Here is a 17,319-nt window from a genome sequence, read left to right on the forward strand (position 1 = left end):
AACTAATCACAAAGCTAACAAAGCTAATAAAAGTACATAAAACTCAATCCTTTTGTTGAGTGAGACAAATTTAAGTGTCTTTTTAAACACACACCAGCTGTTCACGTACATCTACAAAGAGCCACGGCCTTTTAATGGAAGACAGGTGGCCTAAAAATAAATGGAAATAGTTCAAGTCTGTATTATGTCTGCACTCAAAACAGGTCTTTTTCCCTCTATATAATAAACAGACTGTTTCAGAGGTCATCACTCCTAGTGCATTATGGGAAAAGTGCTCTGCTAGAGTAATAAACTTCAGTGTGTCTTTATCTGATAAGAGCTGTGGTTTTACCCTCGATTTATGGCTTCATTAATCTGTGAGCCTTGTATTTTTCTAACCTTGTTAAATCTTCTAGACTTATCTCGGAGCAGATGCACATTTAAAGGTTTTGATTTAAACAATTGCCGTTCAAGTTAACGAGCAAACGATGAAATCAAGCTGCTCTGTATATATATTTTTGTGACCTTAAGCAAAGAAAAAAGCTTTTCCCTTCATTATTTACATTCAGTAGATTCTGAAATGTTTGCTCACAGTGACAAATAACTGAGCTTTAATTAAATAATAGTTTAAGAATAACATTGTAATGTCCTGTGATGCAAAAAAGGAAGATGACATGAGGAAAAAGGCCCGGCTATTGTCTCTCTCAACACCAAGTTTGCCAAGTAAGCAGACTATCAGATGGTTTTTCACATGTTCCTGCTTCTATTCTGATGATTTTTAGTACTTGTCCATTAAAAATCGCATGCTTGTTTCTCTCAGTAGATTCACAATAGACAGAGGCAAGAGAGGAAGCAGCAGTAACACATAAATATGATAGAAATACCATAAAGGTTCACAGAAGTGTCAATAAATACATAAATGAGTGTTTAAACTTGTGCAAACATAGACAGAAATATAGCGTATAACATAGAAACGGAGTTCAACACAACCTGAATTATCTTAAGGCAGCTTTCTTGCAATTTCTTTAAGTAGTCTTTGGGAATAGTTCTCCAGGCTTCCTGATGGACATTCAAAGCTCTTCTTTGGATGTCGGCTGCCTTTTGTTGCATTCTCTGTCAAGATGATCCCACACTGCATCAGTGATGTTGTGGTCTGGGCTCTCATACTGTTCCATTGTGTGTTTTTCTATCCAGGTATGCTTTTACTCCAATGGCAGTGTGTTTGGGATCATTGTCATCCTGAAAAAAGAAGACATTGCCAATCAGACACGTTCCAGATAGTATTGTAAGATACGTCAAAATCCGATGAGACTTTTATGCCTTCATAATTCCAACAATTTTAACAAGATCTCCAGCACTACTGGTTAAAATGCAGCCCCAAACCATGACAGTCTCCACCATTTTTTACAGATGGCTGTAGACACTGGGTGTCATACCTTTCTCCTGACCTCCTCCATATATGATGACAGTGATTTGAACCAAAATGTTAAAATTTGATTTCATCACGCCAGAAGACACGTTGCCCCTGATTTTCAGTCCAGTTCTTGTGTAATTTTGCACACTTCAGCCTTTTTACCCTTAACTGCTTCTTGACAGCTGCCATTCCTGTTTCTTAAGGGCCTGATTTCAGATACTTTTCATCTACTGCATAGTTGTTTTTTTTAGGACCTGCCACTTCTTCTTTTGTCCTGCACTTGTCCGGTTTCCTCACTTTATTTAAGGACCCACTGCATACCATGTCACAATGTGCCAAATTTTCAGCTAATAGCCTTGTCGGATTCACCCTCGCTATGTTATGCCTGTCAAACTGCTATCATGTTTTTTAGATCTGGCAAAAGAGATGGGAACAAATTATGTGTATTTATGACAGGCTGCTAATAACAATGTGCCTGAAGAAACAGTTTAAAATCAAACCTTTGCTAAGTTGTCTGTTATGCACAACAATGCTTCATCCCTTGAGTTCGATAGCTTTTTTATCCTTGGATATTTCAGTGTGTTGTTAAGTGGCTTAACAAAGAAATAAGAAAAAAACTCCTCTAAAAATGGTCAGGTACAAGGCCTGGACAGAAAATAAGTTTTTCTGTTTGTTTGTTTGTTTGTTTGTTTGTTTGTCTTTAAACAAGGTCCAGAGCAGAACTCTGGAACACCTAGGAAAGGCCTGAGGAACTATTACTAAGACCAATTTAAAAAAACATACAAGCACGCCTAGCTCCTTGGAAGCAAAATGCACTCCTAAAAAATTAAAGGACCACTTTGAAAACAAGTCAGATCTTAATGGGGAAAAAATCTTGCTGGATATCTACACAGTTAAGAACTGGGTAATGTGTTGGAAATGGAAGGATCCTACATTGTCGGTTAATTGGTCAGAGACGTTCACACGAGTGACCTACTGGAGGTCATTTTGCAGGGCTAAGGCAGTGCCCATTCTATTCCTCCTTGCACAAAACATCAGATATTGGTCATGACGATGTGTTTGGGGCTTTCTACGGCCCTGTCCAGCTCTCCTACAGTGACTGCCTGTCTCCTGGAATCTCCTCCGTGCACTTCAGACTGTGCTGAGAGACACAGGAAACCTTCTGGCAGTGGCATTTACTGATGTGCCATTCTGGGGGAGTTGTCCAGGTATCACCTCATTCCACCAGGAGTGACACTGACCCTAGCAAAATGCAAAAATAGTGAAAAAAAACAGTCATAAAAAACATTCCTGTTTGGGGGATTATCTCACTGTTGCCCTTCTAGTGAACCTGTTCTTAATTTCATAAACACCAAATCAGCCAACACCCTCTGGTACCTAACTCCCCAGATTAATATCCCAGACGTTTAACTGCCTTGATGTTATACTCTTATTAAAAAGTTTTCCTTTAGATTTTTTAGTAGTATATAGATAGAAAGATTTTTAGACAGTACTACACATTAAAATATACGACAGCAATAATACCAGCCTAAAGTACATAGGGTGCTAAATTCATAAAAATGTTAACAATATTACCTTAAAATGTTGAGGAAATGACACATTTTTTTGAAAACCCTAAACCTTACATCTCCATAATCCTACAAAAAATAGCATCAACCTTAATGGAACTATATTTCGTTCTTTCACTTGCCTGAATCTTGTAAATTGTTTGAAGAATTACATTCATTAATACGGCGTATCCCAATTAAACACGATCTGTCTATAACATCTGACCTGAGAGTTGATGAAGATTCATATATGCAGCACTGACAGTGTGCTACCTGTGCTATCTCTCTCTTTCCAGATGGACCTGTGGATCTTTTTCCAGCCTCACCATCATGCTGTCTGCCAGCAATTCCCACCTTTGATCTTTGCTATCTGGCTCACATCTTTTGAGGTGTGTCTAAGGTGGTGATTGAAGGTGATGGGGTGAATATTAGAGACTGACATTTCTCTGTCATCTGACATCACAGGCAGCACATTTCAGTGCAGTACAGGTGCCACGTCCTCTGAAGTTCTCCATTAGACTTCACAGCCTCTGTTAGAAGACAGAGGACTGAAAATGTAGGAAATAGCTTCTCTTTTTTGCAACTAAATACGATTAATTGCTTTATTGCTAAATCATTAAATGTTAGAAAAACAGAAAAAAGATCCTCCGATTTGAGAAGTCGTAACTAGACATTTGGTGTTTTTGCCTTAATTGACAAGATATTTGTTTGTACATTTTTCATTCAGTCAACTAATCCAGCGATGGACACATTTTTAAGCATTTTTCTCAACACTTTTCTCACATTTGCAGTTTGGTTCATCAATTTGACAAGTTAGAATGATGTGATTAGAGCTATAATTAATTATGTCTTTCTTCATGCCTTCAGTCTGTGATTACTTTGAAGTTTTTCTCCATCAATAATTTAAGTTTGGACAAATGAAACAAATTTTAATCCTCTGACAGTAAATTCAGGCATTCCTTCTGGCAGGGGAAACAAACAAGCAAGCAAACAAGACTCGGGTTTAGTCAGCCTTTTCAACTGGCTTAATGAGGCCCAGATCAGGTCCATTTCTCTTGTCACCTTTATCTAGTAAAACACATGCATTACATCTCGGTTGACCATGACTGCCACCTCTTTTTCTTCTCCTTTTAATCTCACACTAAACCACAGCTGACCCTCCCAGGCTTTCCCCTGCTTGAGGATTCAGACTTGTGTCTTGTCATCTAAAATGGAGATGTATGGGCTTGTGCCGCCAGCCTCGATTGAGGCTTGACGTGAAGCAGGGTCTCAGGTGTCAGGAGCCATTTCCCGGCCAGGGTCCCGACCAGAACGAGATTAGGCCCATTTATCTGATTTCAGATTGCTCTAAACCTATTTCAACTGTCATTTACTCTGCGAGTGGGTCATTAGACCTACATCTGTTTTGTTTTGTGCCGGGTCTGTGGCTCTATGTGTGTGTGTGTGTGGTGGGTGTGAGAGTGTTTGATCAGATTATACCGAGATCAGCAGTAGTGTATGAACATATAAGATAAAACTAATTTGCCTGTCATAATCTCACTAAGATGAAGACAACAATGACATTAATTGCAGTAACTACTGACTTCTGATTGATTACACTGGCAGTACCATAACAATAAACAGTACCATAACAATAAACACAACACACATGTGTTTTCCTGTAAAACACAAATGTGTGTTGATATTAATATTAGTATTAGTGCAAGTACTACTGATATTAGAACTTGTATACAGCTCCGTAAGAAAAACTGATCTTTGATGGTACCAGAGTATAACATTTGTGAAATTCAAACACACATAATCTATGCTACTTCACCACTTCTTTTGGAAACAGGTCAAATTAAAATGAAAGCCCCTAAGAAACACAACACAATCCCCCAACTGCCATCAAAAATATAATGGAATACATTGGAGCTCACATTGATTTCTGTGTCTGCACTCGATTGTTCTGCAGTAAGATTCAATTTTGTGAGAAATGAAACTGACTTACTGTTGTGTTAGATTTTCTTTTAAAAGATTACAATGACTGAGGCATTTACAAATGACTCTAGATGGGTTTCCACCCTGTAAAGTGGTATTGAACTTTTTTTGTTTATTCTGTTGCATCCCATCAGCCTGAATTAGCCTTGCACCTGATGACAGGTTGCAACCAAATCTAACTCAAATGCTAATGGTAAACAGCTACTGGTTTTTGGCTGCGTGCCTCCTTTCTAGTCAGTGCTGATGTGTAATATGTGGAATAATCTGACAGGACTTTCTCAGCAGGAGATCGGCAAGCTACCTTTCATAAGATTATAGGATTATGTGTTTCAATCAGCAATTATCTTTCACAGTAGATGATGTAATATGGTAAACCAGGTCCCACACGCTGCTGGCAAAGAACCTCATAATCTGCTAGCATGACCAAAAGAAAAACAAACAGACCTCATGAAGGGACTAACAAGGAATCTAAAGGATACGGATCAGAATAGGTCACTTTTGCAGGTATGAGGAAAAAAACATGCCAATTCAATTCAGTTCAGTTCAAATCAAATCAGTTCAGTTCAATTCAATGCTTTATTGTCCCACAAGGGGAAATTAGTTTCCTCTTGGTAGCACAAAAAATAAAATGCTTCCAAAACAGAACGTGCACAAGCGCTAGACAAACTATTTCTGCCAGATCTGCTGAACAATAAAAGAAGTCCTTGTCCTCATACAGAATATTTTCCCTTCTATTCATGTTGTGGGTAGCAGAATTTCATTGTACAGGGAAACATGTTCCTTTCTCTGCAGATAATAATAATATTTGAACCCTGAAATACATTGTGCTGGTTGAAAATCCATCCGTGCATCATTTTTTCTTCTGCTTATCCGATTCACAGGGGTGCTTGAGCCTATCCCAGCTGACCTGGCAGAAGAAGGGTACACACTGGACAGGTCACCAGTCTGTCACAGGGCTAACATGGAGAGACAGCCAGCCATTCAGCCTCACACCTACAGTCAATTTAGAATCACTAGTTTACATAATCCAGCACATCACTGGACCTTCTCCCTTAAAAAAAAACATAGCTTTTGTTTTGATGAGATAGCTTGGTTTTACTCATGCATTACACATACTGATACACAGATGCCCAACCCTAATGGGTCCCAATAATAAGACGCTCTCAGACCCAAGATACTCTGAGGATTTCTGTTCATAACTGCCCACTGCATATGTCTGTGAAGGTTCTCAGTCATCCAGGTCATCGTAGTCGTAGTGGGGGGATACTCCCACTAGGTTTATATCTGGGACTCTCCACCATTTGACCTTAGAACTGAAGAAGCTTCTCGGATGAGAGGTGAAACGTCTTCAAGTAACTTGAAGAAGTCCAGACGCTTTTCTTTGCAAGCTCCTTTGACTGCCCACTGCATAGCTTCTCTACCTTAAAGGTTTCCTTTTTTCCCCTTTCTGGTTGGATTCACAAATGCTACCAAGACCTAATAGCTGACAGTTAGAATAGAAACAGCAGAGCACAACAACAAGCTGCAGGACAACATAAGCAAAGATGTATGTTGTGGGTTTTGTGATTACAATGATACTAAAAAAGCCAGAGTTTTAGCCTGAAAGGATATTAAGCCCAGCTATGGGCTTGTAATTTCAAAGTACTATGATGTCATTTCCTAATTGTGTCAGGAGAGCTGTGTGGGTGCTATTCCTCACACACTCTGTGTGGTCTTTCATGTTGCAGTTTATTCATTTTCTTACTACCCTGCTTCCTTGTGTACTCGCCTCCAAGACAGCAAATTAAGGGGATATGTGGAAAAACTACAGTTTTTCACTTTTTCACCCTAAAGTAGGGGTGCGCCGATCCAATATTTGGATGGAATATCAGTCTGATACTAACCCAAAAAGCTGAATATTGTTGACAGTAAGCCAACCCATGGTCTGATCAGATAGCAGCCACTAATGGCAGAGCTAATGCAGCGTTTAGAGAGCAAACAGCTGTTTGAAGGCATTTCACGCTGATACAACCACAGCTTCTGTTTTTCTGTTTGCTGAAGTTTTTTAGTTAACTGTAAACTGGGATCCAGGTGAGCTGACATGAATGTAAAGATGATTTTTTTTTCTCTCTGTCTCACTTGGTCATTTACTTTCACTCTGATCACATGGTATCAGAAACTAAGAAGCTAAATTGATTCTAAAGATTCTTGATTCTAAAGGGGTCATGATTTTTATAATTAAATCATGCTGTTTTCAGTAAAAACTAGTGATTTAAACATTAAACACATGAGGAAAATGTTTAGGTCATAGTTCAATGGAGGTTGGAGGTCTTTTCCCCATAGACTTCTACACAATCTGCTTGCCATTAGAAAGAATGCAGGTTTAGGCAATACCACACTGGCTACACTTTTGAGTTCCAGAAGCTATGCATCGCTAACATCTGTTGGGACAAATGTTTCCTAGCACTCCCAGGAATATTCAGTTGTCTCCTCAGCTTGTTTTCACTACCTCGGTAAACCAGCCATTTGAGTTGCTTGCAAACTTTAGGGAGTCCAAAGTTACTTTAATTTATTTTAGGTGTTATGCCACGCATGCTCATCTTACTATACCTCAATACAATTCTATTAGTAATCATTTTAATTAATCATATTGTAATTTTACAAGTTTCCATACTTTTTCAAATAATTGGCATTTTTTCTTTCTCCCTTCCTGTTTTTTTTTTTTTTTTGCACTATTTTTTTACACTGTGAAATTTTTGTGTCTTTGTATGAGTTTATAATGGTTTTATTTAAATAAAGATTCCTAAGAGTTCTGGAAGAAATGAAAAATCTGATTACTACTCTAAACACCTCAATTACCTTCAAAACTACTGGAAAGTGTGAATTATAAATTACTTTTAATTTTAATATTGCAAACTTGCACTTTTAAACTACATATGATAATTTAAGATATTATCATTTATATTGTTATCATCTTTCTCCTCCAGTTCTTTATCTGCCTCCTCCACTACTGCTCTCTGTCCTCCTACATCTCCACCTCATCCGCTTCTAGTTCACCTCAGGTCTTAACTCCTAAACTCGATGCAGGGCTCTAACACACAAAAACATAGATATACATGCTTTCACAAATACTTATTGTCAGTAGATTAGACATGCAACCCTCTCGTTGCCAAACAGGTAAAATTATGCCGGCTAATGTTAGACTCTAGTGTCAGTAGATGACTTTATTTATTTATGTATTTATTTATTTATTTAAAGGTATTAGTATTTCCAACGAATGGGTTAGGCTTCTTTATAGCATTATAAATGGATGTTTCAACTGTATCATGAAAGGGTTTCAACACTACCCATGCCTGATACAGCTTGCTTATAAATACACCCATTATTTATAAGACAACTACGGAAACCATAAACTAGGAAAATGTATACCAACTTTACTGGGTTTACTCCACTGGATTAATGAACTTAATAAACTCAAAATTACACCTCTGAACTCTTTAGTAAACTTCATATAGACCAAACTACATCTCCAATAGCATGTCTGAAATCTTTAACAAGCCAAAGAAACTCTGATCATAACTCCGAACTATTTAAAGCGTCTTATTGCAGAAATGTACAGAAATAAATTTGACAGCTGAGTAAAACACCAGAAAACTAAACTAAAAACTTTGCAGGTCTTTAGTTTACAACTCAGTAATAGAATATTAATAGTAACATAATGAGGCAACAATAAATAAAAGTAATAATAACTGTACATTATTTAATTACCAAAGTAAAAAGCAAAGCATGTTACCACGACACTATGGAAACGAAAGGGGCCTTCAATCATTATGTTATATTTAATAAATCTTATTTATTACATATTACCACTTATAGCATACATTGTATTGCATTAGAATGTTTCCATCACTGGTTACAGTTAGAAAATGAACTGCACTGTATATAAAGTAGAACATGATTTACTTATTACTTAATGAAGCAGTATTTTGTTATACGCTTGACCACAAGACAGGAAATATGGTTTTATGAGAACTGGGGAGTGTTGGATGGCGCAGAACTATTTTGGCTTTTGTGTTGTTCTTCTTTAGTGTTGCTTTCCTAGTTACAGAATAACAGTGACAGAAAACCAATTTATTCCTAAAGAAAAGTGCATCTGTGTCAGTTTGGTTTCATGCTGATTTAGCCTAATTTCCAGCTGTGAGTGGATGTCATTGCCGTATTTAGAAGCTGTTCATCTGGGAGTGACTGTCCCGGAGCTTGCCAGAAGCGTATAAGGCATTTTTTTTATTTCTATTTTTGTTGTTCTTTGTCTTGAGAGCTCCCTGCTTTGCAGTTATGAAGCAAGATTTTTACAGTAAAGAAAATCTTGCTTCTAAGTTTCTAGTTATAGTTTATGTATATAGTATTGTTTTCTGTAACTGTGCTGTAAGGAACAAGAGTTTGTATTTCAAATTAGATCAAGCTGCCTCTCCTCAGGCACATGGTGTGCTGTAGTTCTCTTTGGTGACATTCTCATTCTTTTTTACATATTCCTTCCTTGTGTCAATCTCCAGTGTGTGTGTGTGTGTGTGTGTGTGCTTGTGTGTGGGGGCTTCATCCTATACCACCCCTCAAGGAACCCCCAGTCTTTCCCTGTAATGAGGACATTCTTCCTGTTGGAAGGTTAATGGCAGACATAGAGAGGTACCTGACGATTCCAAAACCTCATGACTCCTCAGGCAATTTCACACAAAACCTCTCGCTTTTTTTGTCACTGGTAGGAGAGTCCATTCACTGTGTGAATGAGTCAGGTAAATCCAATTCCAAAAGGCAATGGGATTTGAGATGGGGAGCAAATTGCACCAAGGTGATGCTGAACTGGTCAAGAGACCCTTGAGGAAAAAAAAGTTACCTTGTTCCAACACAATAGAGGACATTGCTGTTATCTTTGCTGTTAGTCGTGTTTTTATAATTGATTTCCCCCTGTGGCACAATGGCTGGGCAATAATGAAAAGCCTGTCATTCCTGTCCTTTTGTGATGTACGTTGATGAGGTCACTGGCTCAAGGTGGCCGAGGCTATGGACTGCATAGTGCACACAGGAAATGGTCAAAGGTTGAGGACATATGAGCAATCTATTTTAGGAAGCACTGTACATTCAAAGGAGACGAGGACTTACAACAAGCACTGCTGCATAGTCACATTATTTTGTATTTGTGAGTTCACTGCATTTTCTGAAATCCAATTTGTATTTTTTTAAACCTATATAAGTAAATACTTATTGACTGTAGTTTGAAATCACACATGGTTGTGCAGGAATGCAGTGGCATCGCTTTCTAACACCCGACTCAAGGCAATACTGAGTTGTAGCTTGACTAAAACGGTCATTAGAGTCTTAATTGTTAATAGCAGCTCAATTTATCTCAGCGGAAATGCATTGTAAACTCTGCCTATCTGACAGACTATTGCATTTGAGCAGAATGTGATCATTAAAGTAGCAGTTCTGTAGATGTGGTAAATAATGTGTCATCTTCAACTCTCTATAAAAAGTTTTGTGATGGACTTTTTCTCCCATAATTGCTTCAAGGCAACTTGCTGAAATGTGATTTAGGCAGTCAGTCTTAGAATCTGTCAAATTAATCCACTCCAGCCCGTCGCATATCAAATCCTTCAACTGGAGAAGCAATTGTTGTAGGTGTGTTCACTAAATTGGAGGTAAAGACTGACAGGACACAATTATTAGTTAATTCCGGTTAAAGGCTCTTTTTAAAGACTCTCTAATAGTTTTTCATTATTAAATAAGAAACCTGAGCAGGTGAAGTGCATCTTTGTTTCATAATTTAGAGAGTTTACGCGACACCACATAACTAAAAATAGTTTAAAATCCATGATTGCCAGCTCTCTTTTTCTTCATTTGAACACTTCCTTGGTGGTTTTACTAACGTGCTTTAGCTCATTATCCAATTTAAAGATCCACCTCTGTTTCAGCTTCAGCTTCCAGATGAAATGACCTCACATAATCTCCGTGCCCTTGTGAATAAGATACAGAATTCATAGTTTAATCAGAGCCTTGTATCCTCGAAATTCACCCAGTGCAGTTCAGTTGTTCTCTGGCTCCAACAGGGCTGCTGGATCTGTTCACACCTGCCTAAGACAATGCTTGCATATCCATGAGATGTACCATGGCATTCTAGACTATCAAAAGATCAGCTCAGTGGGTGAGGAGGCAACCACATACCACATGGTCGAAGTGCAGCGGCCCGGGTTCTCTTTTTCCCTACTTTCCCATTTATTTTCATTGCTCCACTGTATAGCAAAAATGCCTAAAAAAAAATCTTAAAAAATAAAAATGAATTGTTTATCATTGAGCTCATGTCAAGCAGTGCAGACCAGATGAGAAGGGCAAGAAAGGATTTAAAGACCCCATTCAGTTAAAATGCTATCTGAAATGCTCCCGGCATGTTTCAGGAATTAGTCAACCAGTCAGTACACAGTTCTCCATAGTCAATAAAGGATTTCCATATTTTATAGAAGAAATTGATTTCATTCTTTTACACTCAAGTTATCTTTTCAAGAGTTATGCGATAACTTCCAAAATCCATAATCCATTTGGCAATGAAGAGCAGAGTTCTATGTCATTATAATACATTTTTTGGCAAATGCCAGTGTAAGGTTAGACTTAGAGAGGGTGCACAAGAGGCATATCACAGAATCTGCTGGAAAGGCAGCCCTATGAATTTCAGATAACACATCACAGGTCCCTGCCAAAAACCTTGTACTACCCTGCCAAGTGGAATAAAGGAATGTGCCCTCTACAAGACCACATCTAAAATGTAGGGAAGAGTGTTAAACCTGCACTGGACTGGCATTTTTGGTACATACAGCCTCTCTCTCTCTCTCTCTCTCTTATTATATATATATATATATATATATATATATATATATATATATATATATATATATATATATATATATATATATATATATATATATATTAGGGGTGCAACGATACACAAAATTCACGGTTCGGTTCGGTTCGATACTTTGGTGTCACGGTTCGATATTTTTTCGATACAAAAAAATGTTCATGCATTTTTAATTTGTCATTTATTAAAATTATAAATATATATTTTAACTCAAAAGTACAGTTTTTAAATTTAACCCTAACCCTTGTGCTTTTATTTTGACAGCGAATGCGCACCTGCGGACCACTTATGTGCAGCCCTGGTTATTTAGCTTGTCATATCGCAGCCACAGAAATTCTTTTGTCCATGAAACCATAAAGCTGCACTTTCTTTTTGCCTTATAGTCTGATTTGTCATAACTTCTCCGTTTTGTGGTAAGCTTTTCTTTGGCTGTCACTTCTTCACCCTGACCTGTCTTATTTGGCTCAGCAGAACTGAAATGCTTTTACACGCTCACTCACATAAGCTCAGCGATTCTCTGCGCGATCAACCTCTCACATGTGTAAGCTGCGGGAGATTTCACTTGTCATGTTTGCATAGTAAGCTAACGATTAATAAGACGATGTCAGAGTAATTGGTGCACAAATTATCATCACTCACAGATCAGTGCTGTCGCTCTCTATACACAGTTCGCACGATTGCAAAGTGAAAGCAAAAAAACAAGCGCAAATTCAAACGCGACTTCAATATGTCACATATTGACAGTGGCTCACCGATGCCAATGACATAATTACCCAGCTACATTTCTGAAAGAATGCAAAAGCATTGACATATATTTTTCCTACAATAGCCCGACGGGCAGGGAAGAGAAAGATTTTGGTAGCCCGACTGAAAAAAATCGCTAGCTCCAGGACGTCGGGCTAGCGATATTGCAAGCCCTGTATCTGATTGAGGAATCACTCATCTTTGGAAAAGAGAGTTTATTACAGAGAAATGGCTCTTTCCAAAATAAAAGCTATACTATCCGCTTCTTCTGGGCTATATTCTCAGCAGCATAAGGAGAATCATGTGCTAACAGCTGTCTAAATGACTCAGCTAAAGTTAGTAGCATGCTTGCTTTTTTTTGTCTGCTTCCACTTGTCTTTGCACTACGATGATGTCGGCGTAAATGTGCAGTCATATTCGTTGTGTTCCCACTAGTGCTTTCAGGTTAATCTCGTTGAAATGACCTTAACGCCACAACATGGCAAATCTCCGTTAACGAGCTACCGCCGATCGCCCCGTGCATGGGGCTAGACGGCCAACACGTTAACGAGCTAACTGCGCTAACACACTAGTTCACACCAATGTAATTGAGCATTGCGTGGCACATCCAACATACTGTTTTACTTTAGTCCATGACTCGCTTACCTTCAGGGTCATACGTCACATGAAAACCAAAATAATTCCAAACGCCAGATCTGAATGAGGTTCAATTTGCCTGTTGCAAGTAGAGCTTAACTTCTGTCTCGCTAGCTTGCCCTGCCTCTTCCTTCTGACTATGCTGTCTGTGTTGAGCGCTCAGTGGATCTGCGCTCGACAGTGCAGCCTAGGCGGAGTAGTCGAACACAGATTCACTGAGCGCTCAACACAGACAGCATCGTCAGAAGGAAAATTGATAAAATAAATTACAAATGTTGTATTGTTTGATACATATGCGTACCGAACCAAAAGCACTGTATCGAACGGTTCAATATCGATACGAATATCGTTGCACCCCTAATATATATATATATATATATATTAGGCGAGTGGCTCCAGCAGATCCCGGGAATAACATCGGAGATCTCTGTCCAGAAGAGCGCAGTCCTGGGAACAGCTAAGATACTGCGCAGGACCCTCAAGCTCCCAGGCCTCTGGTAGAGGTATATATATAGGTATATATATATATCTATATATGTATAGGTATATAGATATAGATATATAGATATATTATGTATATATTTAATTTTGTTTGACTATAGATATTAAAGCAGGTTTTTATAGTTCTTAGTTGCACTGCATCATGTGACAATAATTAAAAGCTGCATTTTAGCTGTTATCAGCAGCAGTGGTTAAGGCAGCCATTCATTTTACCTTAATCCTTGAATCTCTCTCCTCCTACTCATGTCCCTCCAACTATTTTCTTACCACGTTCATTTCAGTGGTTGCCCGTATGCCAGATTACCAGTCCAGCCCCGTGTTAAACTAATGTAGCTCGGAGGGGGTAGGATAGACCTGATGTCAAAAATGGACTTAAATGAACTTACATCTCAAATTAAAAGTGTACACCTAAAATAGGTGGCACAAAGCTTTCTTTGCATCTAAATCGCCTGCTTACATCAGGGCTTTTCCGGTTTACAGACACAAAAAGGTCTCAGATGGAGTGGGAGGTTTGGGGTTTTTTGTTGTTGTTTTATTCAAAGGCCTCTGAGAGAGCTCCTTAAATCTTGGCCTGATGTTTATGTTGAAAAAGAGTAAAAGGCCCTAGATGTCAAAAGTTTAGATAAAACCATTTCTCCTTGTCAAGTTCTGAAGAGCCCTTTAATATAGTCTTATAGATTAAAATAATACATGTAACCCCTGGGCTTTACTTTTTAAATTAAATGTGACTTTAGTTATATTTTATGTTTTGGTTTTTTTTTGATTGAGGCATTGTTTCATAGAGGATCAAATATAAATGTCAAAGAAAACCACTTTAATTTGCACGTCATTCTAAAAACGATGAAAAAAATTGTGTAAAACTTCAAATTGGCCTATTTATTCTTCATTCACTTTGTTTCAAGTGGCATATTTATTACCGTCCATTGCCTTCTCCGAAGGGAATAATAATTTTCCAATAATAATAATAATAATAATAATAATAATAATACTTATTAGAAATTGTATTTCTGTGTTACAAAGGTGGCGGATGCACTCTGCAATAGAGCAGGACTGCATGAAAGAAGCTATTTTAATTCTATTAGTAACCTGTAGCCTTAATAACTCTCAGCCATGCTGGTGAAAAATATTAGCATAAGCTTTACACTTTAAAACTACCTCTCTTCTAATGTATGATTGTTCCCAGTCCCTTAATAACTACACCCTCTGAGTTTAATTAACTTTTAAGCTATTTTTTATTATTTTGTCATACAGCAACAACAGACCAGTAAAGATTCTGTACACTTAATGATGCGTTTATTCATGTTTCTGTTTTTATTTGTTCCTTTCTATAATTGTTTCATGATATCATTAATACAAGGAGTTTGAACTGAATGTTGTATCCTCTTGAGTTTTATTGTAATTTATTTGTGCATGTATTGCACAAACTGAGGAAAAGAAACCAACTAAATGATAAAATCTCCAGTCTAAATGTGTTAGTATTTTTCTGTTTATTGTACATTCTCTTTCCCTTCATCTCTCAACCGGCCGCGGTGGATTGCTGCACCTACCTCAGCCTGGTTCTGCTGAAGGTTTCTTCCTGTTAAAAGGTCTCTTGAGTTTTTCCTTCATAGTGGGGGTTTAATTTGATTTGATTGTTGAGGTTTTGGCTCCAGAATACTATAAGGTCTTAACTTACAGTATAAAGCACGTTGAGGTGACTATTGTTTATACCTTGTTTTGCATCCAAGTTTTCATTAACAGAGTGGTTAGAGTTAAAGATTGGAACAGTGTAAATATCCATCCTTTCTTATTGTGTAATTTTGTGAATACCTAAGTGGATAATTTGCAACTGCAGCTTCAGATATCTTGACCAGGTCGATACATTTTTTTTTTTACTTTCGGAATATATCAATAACAATGTTCTCACGTTATATTCATAGAAAACAAAATCTGGTCACAATTGTATATCCTTGCTGAAATGAAATTGTTTATAAATGTATTTTCAAGAATTTGTAAGGATTGTCACATCCAATACGGTGTTAATAAAGAGAGATTTGGTTTCCACAAAAGTGAAAATGGTGCTGAGTCATCAGATGTTATGCCACTTTATTGCTGGTGGACAAAACGCATTTGTTGGAGTTATCAATACTTCAACATTCAAAGGCAGAAAAAAACAGTCTGGCAGTTTCTGCACATGTGATAGTTCACCTCCTGTTCACCTCTGAAGCTGCAAATCTGAAAGATGTCATTGTGATTATCAGTGAAGTGAAACGATTGTAGCAAACTCAATACAGCACAGCAAACATAGAAATAGTACAAAGTTTGCTGTGTACCTTTTGCCAGCAGACGACCCAAGCCCATCTCTGGAAATTGCCAGAACTTGTTGGTTGACAAACAGAAGAGTGGCTCTAGTTCAGCCTCCACACAGAGATACATGGATCCAAGTGCTTTGCTAGCTCCACTCTTGACATCAAGTCACAAAGGTGGAAAAAGATCCAATCTGATAGAGTAAAAAATTCCATAGCTGCAAGGTTGTGATCCACAGCACAGCTTGCGATGCACAGATGATGCAGAGATGTGGGACGTTTATATCTTCTTCTCCCCTCTGTCTAATATTTGCACGTAATCACTCTCCCTGCTGAGCTAGAGCACATTCTACAGTACAGTACATGAAAAATGAGGAGGTAAAATCATCATGACAGCTTGCAGCTCACTCGTGTGCATGGAGACACTGTACAACCAGGCAAGCATGAACACTCATATATTCATCTTTTCTCGGTATGGCTCACATCATCTTCTTTTTTTGTAGACCAATACACGCATCCCTCCAATCAGGTCTTCCTGCAAACTTAAACCTGAGGGGATGGGGATAACAAAACACAGGACATGATTTTCCTTTTCAACTGGGTGCTGAAGCTCATTTGAATTCTGTTATGCATGCATGTAACATAATGACTCAGTGGGATTAAGCTGAGAACTACTGTTTCAACCTCCCACATCTTGACCCCTTCAGTATTAAATCCAGTTGTTGAAAGAGGTCAGCTCTCGGATTGTGCATGAAGGGGTGGGCTGGCGTTCTTGTGTCTATCTTGGTTCATGACTGCCTTGATTAATTGCAGGAGAACATAAGTCTTGTTGAAACAGAGCTTGTGTAATTAACTATCCACTCAGGCTCTGCCTTGAAATTAATAACTGTGATGTTTAATCAAGATTTACATCAAACAACGAGAATGCAGTATGAATATTTTTTCTCGTACTGTGCCCTATCACTTTGGCGATAGGCTTCGCTCTCTATTATTTTTCACCATATTCCCAGTAGTGATATTACACAAAATTATGGAAATAAGCCCAACTTGATCAGTTATATATGGTATCAGTACCTGCCTCTGAGGTACCGGTTCTTTAATTAATAGAACAGTAATTAACAGTTAAAAGTCGGGATCCTGAGAGAAAGTGAACTTGAAAGGCAAATCTAAACTAATGAGGTTCAACTTTGAAGTAATGAACTCTCTGAGTTTAGGGTAATCATAGGCTTCTGGGCTTTACTCAATTTATCTGGAAGACAGTGAGCAACATGAGGACGCACAGTTTTGTTGTATTCGTGACTTTTTTTTCTTAAAGTGGCAAGCTCAGTCTTGAAGTTATTGAGACATTAT

At 38.0% G+C, this 17,319-nt stretch overlaps 1 long non-coding RNA gene across 1 annotated transcript; it reads right to left on the reverse strand.

Annotated features, from left to right (window-relative positions):
- Positions 1-658: 658 nt before the first annotated feature.
- LOC147308126 (uncharacterized) lies at positions 659-13,307 on the reverse strand. The gene is made up of 3 exons (XR_015126109.1): positions 13,193-13,307; positions 2,370-2,635; positions 659-1,218 (listed from the first exon to the last, which is right to left on the reverse strand). It is a non-coding gene; the product is annotated as an uncharacterized LOC147308126 (long non-coding RNA).
- Positions 13,308-17,319: the final 4,012 nt, after the last annotated feature.

The sequence above is a fragment of the Aulonocara sp. 'chitande type north' Nkhata Bay genome, linkage group LG18 (genome assembly GCF_057382095.1).
Source record: "Aulonocara sp. 'chitande type north' Nkhata Bay isolate Kocher_YH1m ecotype deep benthic linkage group LG18, A_spYH_male_GT1.1, whole genome shotgun sequence".
NCBI classification, from domain to species: Eukaryota; Metazoa; Chordata; class Actinopteri; order Cichliformes; family Cichlidae; genus Aulonocara; species Aulonocara sp. 'chitande type north' Nkhata Bay.